Source organism: Rhinolophus sinicus, linkage group LG07, assembly GCF_036562045.2.
Source record: "Rhinolophus sinicus isolate RSC01 linkage group LG07, ASM3656204v1, whole genome shotgun sequence".
Classification (NCBI taxonomy): Eukaryota; Metazoa; Chordata; class Mammalia; order Chiroptera; family Rhinolophidae; genus Rhinolophus; species Rhinolophus sinicus.
This window is the reverse complement of record NC_133757.1, coordinates 127,604,308-127,614,922: the sequence shown is the minus strand read 5'-3', so window position 1 is coordinate 127,614,922 and position 10,615 is coordinate 127,604,308. Positions and strand designations below refer to the sequence as shown.

General features: G+C 51.3%; 1 pseudogene; it reads left to right on the top strand.

Annotated features, from left to right (window-relative positions):
* The first annotated feature begins 2,116 nt into the window (after positions 1-2,116).
* The window catches only part of LOC141572866 (2-hydroxyacylsphingosine 1-beta-galactosyltransferase pseudogene), a 37,670-nt pseudogene continuing 29,171 nt past the window's right edge, over positions 2,117-10,615 (top strand).

Genomic DNA, 10,615 nt, shown 5'->3' with positions numbered 1-10,615 from the left:
CACAATTTTAAAAGTAGTCTATCTGCTTTAGGTAAGGGCCTCACCTTCTAATTCTGCCCCAGAAAGACCCACACAATCTTGATGTCACCACATTAAAGAAATATGCTGTTGCTACCTTGCTGTGTTTCTACCTGGTATACCCTTTCCATAGGATTCTTTCAGACAGTTTATATACCATGTTTCCCTGAAAATAAGACCTAGCCAGACCATTAGCTCTCATGTGTCTTTTGGAGCAAAAATTAATATAAGACCCAGTCTTATTTTATTATAGGACCTCATATAATATAATATAATATAATATAATATAATATAATATAATATAATATAATATAATATAATGTAAGACCGGGTCTTATATTAATTTTTGCTCCAAAGATGCATTAGAGCGGATGGTCCGGCTAGGTCTTATTTTTGGGGAAACATGGTACTGTACCATAGCTCTTTATTAAAAGTACCGGAGGCGATGAATGAAAAACAAGGCGACAGTAGAGACACAACAGGATTGCAGCCACAAGGAAAACACGCACAGGGAACACAATGCTAAGTCTGACAGGGGGTAAAGTCCTTGGTGCTTATTGTGTTTCATTTGCACAGAAATCGACTTTCTTCGCAGACCAGGAAGGGTTGGGCATCAGGCTGACAATTATGAACAAACGTGTGTTTAACAGTTTCATCTGGGAGCCAGAGCCTGACCTGACACAGTGACTACTTAAGGACCAGATTTTAGATGACCGCATGAAATTACGGTCACCAAATACTGCTCATGACAATCTGCCAGGGCATGGTTTGAGTTGGTTGTGTTGAAAGACAGAGGGTATCATCCTAAACAAGAACCGTGGGTCCAGGATCTTCTTTAGCCTTCCTGATAAACACAGGTAAGTTAATGGTTACTTTGAGGAGCACAGAGCCCATGGCACCCCGGATGTAATACACATCAGGAAGTCTGCTATTTTAGAGAATGTGCAGAGGACCCCGAGCTGTTGGAGCAGGGTGAGTAATATAAGGATATGGGTGAAGGTGAGTGTCATTAGAAGTATAACACGAACGTGGTGAGAGGGACCTCGTTTTGCTAGCCCATTGCAACTAGGTTGGTCTTGCCTGGAGCTTGCAGTGTATTCAGGTAAGTTACGGAGCCATAATTGTAACACATGATGAAGCTCTGTGTGCTTCCCAGGAGCACAGCAGGCCAGATATAGCTGGGGGACGGGGGGCTGTGATACATGACACCTGCAAATGGAGGGGAGGAAGCTGCTGCTGGGGACAGACAGGTCCCTTGCTTTGAATTCCCCCTGACTCTCCTTTAACACCTCGGCTGGGCTGGTGTCACTGAGGAGAGTCAACACAGCTATGAGAACCTACTGCAGCAGACTTCATCTGGGAAAGGCCAAAGACCCTGAGTCAGGTGGGCTGTGCCCAGGTTTTCTGCACTTACCTCTGAGCAGGTCCATCAGCACGCTTTGGACATTATTTTAAAAGACAACTTATTGGGTACGAGGTTAGGGAGCACAGTTTCATTGATGACGTTTCTAATCCTGAAGGTAAATATGGCTTCACAAGGACACAGAATAAGCTGATGCGGTCTACCGTCATGTAATCAAAGCTGTTAAAAGCGTACGTTACTTTTATTAAGCAAAAGGATGTGACAGTTTAAGATATTTTCGTAAAATAAGAGTTAAGGTTTTGCTTAATTTCTAGAGATTTTTTAAAGAATTTACATACCCATCGTCAAAACAGTAGCTTGAGCAATGGCTTGAAGCCTGAGAACTGGGCAGCAGCTTCTAAAGTGAGTGAGTTCTCATGTAGGACTGTTATTGATATGTGTAATGTTTATGATCTTTAGGGTTTTCTAATGCAATTAAATGAGATAAATATGGGCGACAGTACCCTGCTTAGGTCAGGTACAAAGGCTGGGAATATTCCACTTTTTTTTTTTTAATAACATTTCAAATTCCTAATCTACAGAGGGCACATTCTTATCTAAAGCATCCCCCTTCATGAGCCCTGCACTTAAAATGGCCACATAGTAAAATGAGGACAAAAGGTGTACATTGGCGTTTCCCACTTAGCATCACGTATGAACACGCACAGTAAAACATACTTTCCATTTTCTCATCTAAGGGCACAAAGTCCCACCCTATTCCTGAGCCGGCAGGAGCCGGGCAGCAGGGCGGGCCCGGAGGTGCTGACCGCAGGGTCAGACGCGTGACGTGGGCGCAGTGGGGCCTGTCCGCCGCGGAGCGCGTGCCGCCCGACGCGCTTCTCCGGAGGTGGCGGCGCAGGGGCCAGCGCCGTCCCAGCGCCGGGTGCCGAGGGCCATGCCGGCGGCTCGCAGGGAGGGTCTGCCGCGCGCTCAGGTGAGTCGGGCAGCGCGGGCGCCTCTGCGCGGGCCGCGGGGCTGCGGCCGGACCGCTCCCCAGTTACTTCCCGGACCCCCACTCGCCTGCCGCCGCCTCCCCCGCCCCGCACCCGCACCCCTCCCCCACCGGCCCGAGATCAGCTTTCCCGGGGGGACGGCGGGGACGGGGCGGGGCCACGTGCGCTCCGGGCCGGTGCGTCGTGCCCGCTGATCCGTGCCCGCTGATCCCTGCGGCGCGGAGCACAGTCGCTCGGGCTCGCGGGGCGCGCGGCCGGGGCACCGTGGGGCCACGCCGTCGACCGCGAGCCCGGATTCGTCCGGCGCCGACACGCTGACCGTGCGGCCTCCTCGCCCCGCCCGGCCGCGGGCGGCGACACCTGCTCCGCGGATCGGACCGGACAGCGGGCGAGCGAGGGCCAGGTGAGCCGGCGGGAGGTCTAGCGGGGCAGGGGGGCTACGGGGCCTGTCCGGGCGGGGCCGTGCACGCACCCAGGCCGTGCCCCTTCCCCGTACCCCGCACGGGCCGCGAGTGTGCGGCGCGGGGAGCGGGACCCCGCCCGCAGCCTGCGGGGACGGCACCGCGGACCCGGCCAGATACCCTGGGCGTGCGGAGACCGTGCGTGTGCGGGCCGGGCACGCGGGTACTGGCGTGAGGGGCGCGGTGAACTTAGTGCGGGGGCCGTGCCGCCGCCGGCCCGCACCTCAGGGCCCCCAGCGATGTGGCGAGGATGGGACCGTGAGGGGACCGCGGCGGAAGACGTTCCCCAGTGGTGAGCGAGCGTCGCCTCCCTCGTGCTCAGTGTAACAGCCTTGCGCGCCAGGGTTCCACCCGCACACGGTGAAAACGCGCCGCCCGCGGTGCCTTCCCCGGTTCTGCCGCCCAGGTGCGCCGCGCCCCGCGTCGCGCGTGCTGCTTTCTGTTTGTCGTGTCGTGTCTGGCAGTCTGCACGAGGGCCCGGCGGCTTCCCTGCCCCTGGAAGGACACCGAGAAAGTGCTTCTTCCCCGGTACCTCCGCAGCGTCACACTTTGTCCCGGGGGATTGCAGTTAACTGGCGAGTCAGGCCCCTGACCCGGCCCAGGACGGTGTTAACCAAGGGAACCGTCCTCAGCCGTTGTCCGCCTGCGGGCACTGGGGCTCGCTCCCCTCCCGGGAAACCGCCTCGTGCAGGCTGCACTTTGCTTTTCAGGCTGTGTCTCTGTGCAGCAACTGTTCCAGATAATTCCAGGGGGAAGTACTCGAGTATTGTTCGAGTTGCCTGCCACCCAGAAGGGGGTTGACATGCACTGTTGTGTGACTTCATCTTGTAGTGCAACTCGGGTCCCTGACGGTCAGGAAAAGCTGGCTTGTGTGTGAGTAGCTCAGGCGCGCCTGAGTAGAAACCGTACTTCTGACTTTTTCTGGGTTTAAATCTCAAGTTTCCAGAGCTCCATGCTTGTTGTGTTAATGCACATGTCAGAATAAGTAAACTAATGAGAGGAAACATATTTTATAACAAGCTTTTTTTTGGTAAAAACCTATTGTTTTGTGTTTGACAGTTCACACTGAATTTCAATTACTTACAACATTTCTTGGTACCTTGTCAATAGCCATCAGCTTTATTACCACTTAAACGTTGCTGATAAAGGAAGAAAGAACTGCTCTCAAACCCGAAACTCCTTTTCAAAGTTTTTATGTGCCCATTAATCAAATAATACTGATTTGTCATTGTTTAATTCACATGAGATTTCCAGAGTACACCAGGAGAGTATGGGCTTTTGATTGGTTTTCAATATGCAAAATATCTGTTTTATTTGACACCATCTGGGTTGTCGCTTATTCACATAAGCATGTTTTCCAAGTAGCTGACTCCTCACACCAGTAATTACTGAAACTTAAAACAAATTAGCTGTTAAAACAGATAAGGCGTTTCTAAATCTCACACTCTTACTTGTAACCCGGATAATAAGTGAGTTTTTTGTTGGGTCGTCCTTACGAACATGAATTCATAGATAATTGAATCGTGCTATTCGCTGAGGTGTATAGAGCTGCTTTGTCTGTAGTAAATGGTCCGAGCCCGCTGAGTGAAACACTAGAATGGAGACAGAAGTACTATTCTCCTTTTTATGGTTTTTCTGGGCCCTCTTTCTGTGATCAGCTATCGCTTTCTGCTGCTGTCAGGTTGCGAGCGGCTCTGCTGCTATATTATCTGTTGACTTTTTTCTATGAAATGCTGTGCGCTATTGCCTGCAGAAAGAACTGGGGATTGTGTGAGAGATGCTGCTGTTCTCATGCTTTCTTTCTGGGCTGGATAGTGAGCCGAAGGGCCGAGGTTCCAGAAGAGTGGTCTCTATATAAATGGTTTTAAGCTGTTTTGTTTTGGTTGTTTGTTTTTGTTTTTAATAGAAAACTTTGTGTGAGAGCTCTCTAGAAGGATGTTTTATTTTCAGGCAGTTCAGTCTTCTGGAAAATCTTTGTTCTTCTGAGAAATTGAAGCAATCCTGAAAAGTGTTCCTTTTCCCTTGGCAGGCCGGGACTCTGGGAATGTGTGTACTGTGGTATTTTACAGCCCTCTCGGCCCCTGGCAGCCATTAGCCGTTTGTAAAGCCGGTGGCGTTTCCCACTCTGCAAGCTAGGACTCAGTGTGATTTGATAGTCCTGCTGACCTTACTGGAGGTGAGGTCACTCCTGTCAGTGCTGCTTTGCATTCTGCCTACGGAGGAGCTGCACAACCACAGCAGTTTGAATAAAGCAGTTTAATTTAGTCTTGGGCACTGGCAGCCTTATCTTCCTAATCTGAAGCATTTGACAAACATTCATTCTTTCCTTCACTGAATACTGATTGAAAGCACACTGTGTGTCGGGTGCTGGGCTGCTGTGCTGTGCTGGGGGTGTGCAGACACAGACCCGGAAGGGCTCTGGGCAGACCAGCTGAGTGCTGACGGAGCTGCGCAGACCCGCAGGCTTCCTGGAGAGGGTGACGCGGAAGACGGTTCTGTACCAGTGCTTTGCCATCCCAGGGCCTGTGCCTCGTCTTCTGTTCAGGTCGTTTTAAGGTGCGATGCAGTGGGCGGACGCCCCTCCTGGCAGCCTAGGTCCAGGCTGGATCTGAGGCGGGTGACACGGGCCCAGCAGTCTGGAAGGCAGGCTGGTCCAGACAGGGTGAGACCCCCCCCAAGGGTGCTGGCAGGGAGTGGCCACGGGTTTGGTCACAGACTAGGACCAAATGACCATGTGTGGTGGGTGGCACAGGAGCATGGGACAGGGACTACACGATGACACTTCAGTTCTGGACTTGGGAGTATGAAGTGTTACAGTAAGTCATCGGGAGACGAGTGCCCGATGGATCACTGCACAGAGGTTCTGAGCAGAGAGGTCGGGCTAGGCAGGTGGACAGATGGACAGGTGGACAGAAGTTAGCAGTTTTCAGCATATAGGTGGTTGTAAAGGAAGGCAGTCGGTAGGTCTTCCAGGGCAGGCACGAAGGGTGAGAGGGCCAGCGGCCTGGGGACCCCAGACAGTGAGCCTGAGGCCAGGAAAGGAGGAGAAGGGCCCGGCCAAGGGCAGGAGGGGAGTCGGGAGAGCAGCTGTCCAGCCCTTGGAAGGGAGCTTCATAGGGAGTGACAGCTGAGCACGCAGGGGAGCACAGCAGGCTGCCCGGGTTCTGCCGCTGATGAGTCTGTGACCTGGAACTCGGCACTTGGTTCCCTTTCCTCATCTAGGGGCTGCTGGGAGGACCACATACTGTCCGGCTCCGTGCTGGAAGGCCACTAGTCTGTGGCCAGTATGTGCCAGCTGCTTCGTGACAATCGGCGCTTGGACTTGGCATTGGGACATTGGAAGAGAAGATCGCTTTAGCAGGGCTCGATCTCAGGGTCTGGGGACAGTGATTAAAAGATGCATTTAAGGTGAAAAGATGATCTTACCCGTGGCCTCTGGGGAAGAAGCCAGTAGAATAGGGCAGCGGCAGGTTTTGCAGGGGGCACAGGCAGCTTCAGGAACACACTCCTGGAGGAGAGGGTGGGCGGCACCTGGGGGCTCGGGGGAGCTGTCCGTTCCTCAGGACAGGCCGCCTTCCGCCAGCCCCAAGGGCTATTCGCACCTACATCGTTTATTTACAGCATCTGGTAATCAAATCATAGACATTTTCAACATCTTGCTGAAAATATTCTTGGTGTCGTGAGTTCTCCGAGTAGTTTCTCGGATAGTCTAATGAGGACAAAGATTATTCACTTTAAAAGAATCTGAAAAAAGCAAAACAAGACAGATGATATTAAAACTGAACAAAATAGAATTTACCATTTGGTGATTGAGGAGGTACTTCCTTGTCTTATGGGGCCTCAGAAATCAACACCATGGAAAGCAGTTATTATCCTGTAAAAGGGAAGAGTGATTGGTACATTTTTTCTCTCTGCTGAACCTACCATAGTAACATTTAAAAACACTCCTTTCTTCCTTAGGATTTTTTCTATCTGAATGAAGCCGTGCTTTGGGTTAGAGATAAACATCTAAAATTAGCTGTCCATTTTAATATGCATATGATTTTTGTCTCATTAGTGGGCATTTGAGAAAATGTTTACGTATACACAGTTTGGAAGGCAGTCAGCAACTGCACACTGCGTGCTGCTTACTGAGTGGTTGTGAGGAACGTTGGTGACGAATGGGTGATGATAGCAGCTGGGATTCCTTTAGTGCAAATTGGTTTGTCTGTTTCAGTCATACTGACCATTGTTTGCGTAGCATTTAGAGTACTGCATCGTTTTTAGGACACCCAGTAATATTTTCTGAGTAAAATGGGATGAGATGTCCTGTATTTTTAATGTAAACTGAAGACATTATGTATGTAGTTTTCAACCTTCGATGGTGTTCTTCACGGGCAGTTCTGTAACCTGGCTCCTGAAGTCTGGACTTCTCTGGGGGGGAGTTGTCTTGCGCTTTTGCCCCCTGTGCCGACTCCCTCCGGAGGGTGGGCCCTGGCCTTTCCCCCAGAGCTCTGGGCTGTGCGGGACATTTCAGAGTAACTTCCCATGGGCCTGGGCTCTATGTCCACTACCACAATTTCAGACTGCATGCTGCCCTGCTTGTCACCCCCTACAGAGGTGACAGATGCCAAGCAGACTCTACTAGATGTGAGTGCCTTCCTTAGGTGAATGTTCAGGAGTGCAGACCCCAACCCAAACGGGCCCTGGGGGCTTCTGTGCTGAGGGCACCCAGTATGGCTGGGCCAGCGCCTGCCTGTGGCCACAAACGTGTCAGGAGTTCGACATACAGACCAGGCAGAAAGCACGCGTGGGCCGCAGGCTTCAGAGTGTTTCGCCCGTAGCTTTCTGCTGTTTAACTGCATTGCTACCTGAAGTAATCCCTGTGTTGGTTTACTTGGAGGTAAAATCAGCTTTCCTGGCCCTGACTTAGCTACAGCAATGTGCCTGCAGGCGTCCTGGTCACTGAATAAAGTTACATTATCACTGATCTGATAAAGTTTTGCTTGATTTGGAAGTATTATACAAAATATGTGTAAAATGAATTATTTTGTACTTTTCAATTTCATTCAGAAGACATTTAATACTTGAAATATTTTAAAGACACCAAGTCCCAATTTTTCAGGTGTTACATTGGCTGTGACTTGCTTTAAGAACCTTGGGGCTGGTCTTCCTCCAGGTTTTAGTTTAAATTTAAAAAGTAAAAAAAAAAGAAACTTGAATTAAGTGTACTATAATATGTTCCTGAAAAATTGTATAAAAATTCAGTTTTTGTAAATCGAATCATGTTTTAGAATCATATTTAAATTTTCAAAAGAGAAAAAGGGCAAAATGTTAACACTTTATAAATATAGATCGTGGTGATACAGATGCCTATTATATTAATATTTATACTTTTGTGTGTATTTGATATATTTTATGGTTAAAAAAGGTGGATAATTATTGTATAGCATATCATATTTTAAATGTACCCACAGAGTTAGCTACTTAAAGCAGTGTCACAGGAGATCTTGCTGTGAAAAGAATCCTGTTTTGATGAATCTGGTTTGCAAATTCAAATTTTCCTAGTCTGTTTAACAGACACACAGCTCACCACCTCCAGACTTGGGCTCGTTTGGAATGCAGTGGCACCCACCAGAATTTGCCCAACCTCCGCCTTTGCCATGAAGGCTTCCTCTGATGTCTGATGCCATCCCCTCCTCTTGTCCCTTGTTGAGCAGACAAGGCCTGGGCAGGGCGCCACTCCAGTGTGGTGAGCGGCTCTGTGGCTGCGGGCTGCCTACCCTCTAGCCCCAGCCCTTCCTGGGCCCTGCCTGGGGAGCTGGTGCTTTCCATAGGTTTGCATCGTGTCCCTGCTGGGCCCAGCTGTGCACACAGCCAGGAGGCGCATGGCTTGGAGAACTAGTCAGACGGGTTTGCCTGTCCCTTTAAAAGGAACTTGTGGATAAGGTCAAGGGTGGAACTATTTTAGGGAATACTGATGCTAATCATGGACTCTGTTTTTCTCCTGGCACTTGTGAGAATATATGTTAATGGGTTAGAGTGAGAGTGAAGGAAACTGACTGGAGAAGTAAGAAATGGGGATGGGAAAGTGAAGAGAAGGACCGGAAACCACAGTGGGGAGAAAAAACAAGATGAAGGACCGCGTTCCGTTCCGGGGCCCAGTGGGCTTCCCGGGAGCTGAGCGCACTCCAGCAGGAAACCATTGTGTTGGCTGAAAATGCGCTTAATTAAAACACAGACTCCTGTGGACTTCACCCTCCAAACTGCAGGCCACTCTCCAGCAGGGCTGAGCCTCCCTGGGAATGGCGGTGGGAAAATGCGGTGGTTCCTAACTTTAAATACTCAGTTTCCCCAAAAGAACAGGAAGCAGCACACCCAGCTTCAGCAGTTTGCAGGGCTCTTGCTCAGACAGTCTGCCCTTTGGTCCTCGTCCTGCCCTGAGTGTCGTCTGTGTGCTCACGCATCCCCACATGCCTGGGGGTTCAGAGCCCTTCGGTCCCCTCCACAGGTCCCCAGGACAGTCTGGGGGTTCTCCACAGAGCCAGGTTCCCACCGAGCGCTGTGCGGGGACCAGCCGCTGTCCGCCGCTGGAAGCCTGACCGTGGCCGTGTTGACAGTTGCTCTGGCCCCACCACGCTCTCCTTCCGCTGCTGTGGGCCCTGGCGGCAGCTTTCCTGGCGTTCTTGTCCCCAAACCTCTGCTCTCCTGCCTTTGTTCTTAGTCTCCTGACTCATGCTTGTGGGCTAAATTTTATTTATAAATGGATGACTCTGGCCGAGGCCTCAGTGCTGCCTCGAGACCCTCCAGATGGGGTCTGACCCCTCATTGGCACCCGCCTCCGGACGACTTTGCTGTTGGGAGTCCAGCCTGCCCCGGACCTCTTAGATGGAGTCTGGTCCTGGGCCCATTGCGGTCGTCCTGAGCACCGCTCACACGCTGGAACGTGCTGTCCTCTCACTGCTGTGTGTGGGCGGCCCTGTCACTTCACAGCCACACCAGTGCCCTTCCTCACACCCCTGTCCTTTGGTCCCTCTGCTGTCCTTCCTGCCCTGCCGGCTGCCTCGCCTCCACCTGGGGAATCCAGGATGCTCAGCCTGCGTTCGGGGCTGCCCGTGTCCCGCTGCCGCCGCAGCTCCGCCCGTCCCTTACAGGGCTGCGAGGACCCCCAGTGCCGCTGGCCTGCTGTCCCTCACGTCCTCGCCCTTCGTGCTTTCGTCACTCCACTCCCACCGCAGACTGCTGCTCCCAGTGCCTCATTTTTCTCTGACTTTCACTTCTGTGCTTATTGCTGAAGCTTTAATGTTTGTTGAACATTAAGGCTGGAGAGAGTGTCAGCTGGGTCTCAGGCTTGTGTCCTCACAGCGCCCAACAGGCATGATGCGCCCAGTCCCCCGAGGCAGCAGGCAGCTAGGCTCCGGAATGTTCTGTATGTGCGTGGTGATTCGGCCCTACGTTTGTTCCAGAACGGATCATTCAAACTGGAAAGGTTTCCTCATTTTGTTTTAAAGGAAACGTCCCTTGTTGGAGCAGGACGTCTAGCAGAGACTGCTGCGTCACTTAGCCACACAGAGAACAAGTTTAATCCGACAAAGGTCATATTGTAAGTGCTCTGAGCTCTTACTACAAAATTACAAAGACTGAGTAAGCTTTCTTCTGAACTGTTCCTGGGCTCCTAACAGACAGAGTCCAGGCGATTCTGGGTAAGGCTGACGGAAGGAGATGGTGACAGAACTAAGTGTGTTCAGCCTTTCTTCTGTGTGTGTACTTGACTCCACAGTGCCCACTGCCAGGAGACACTG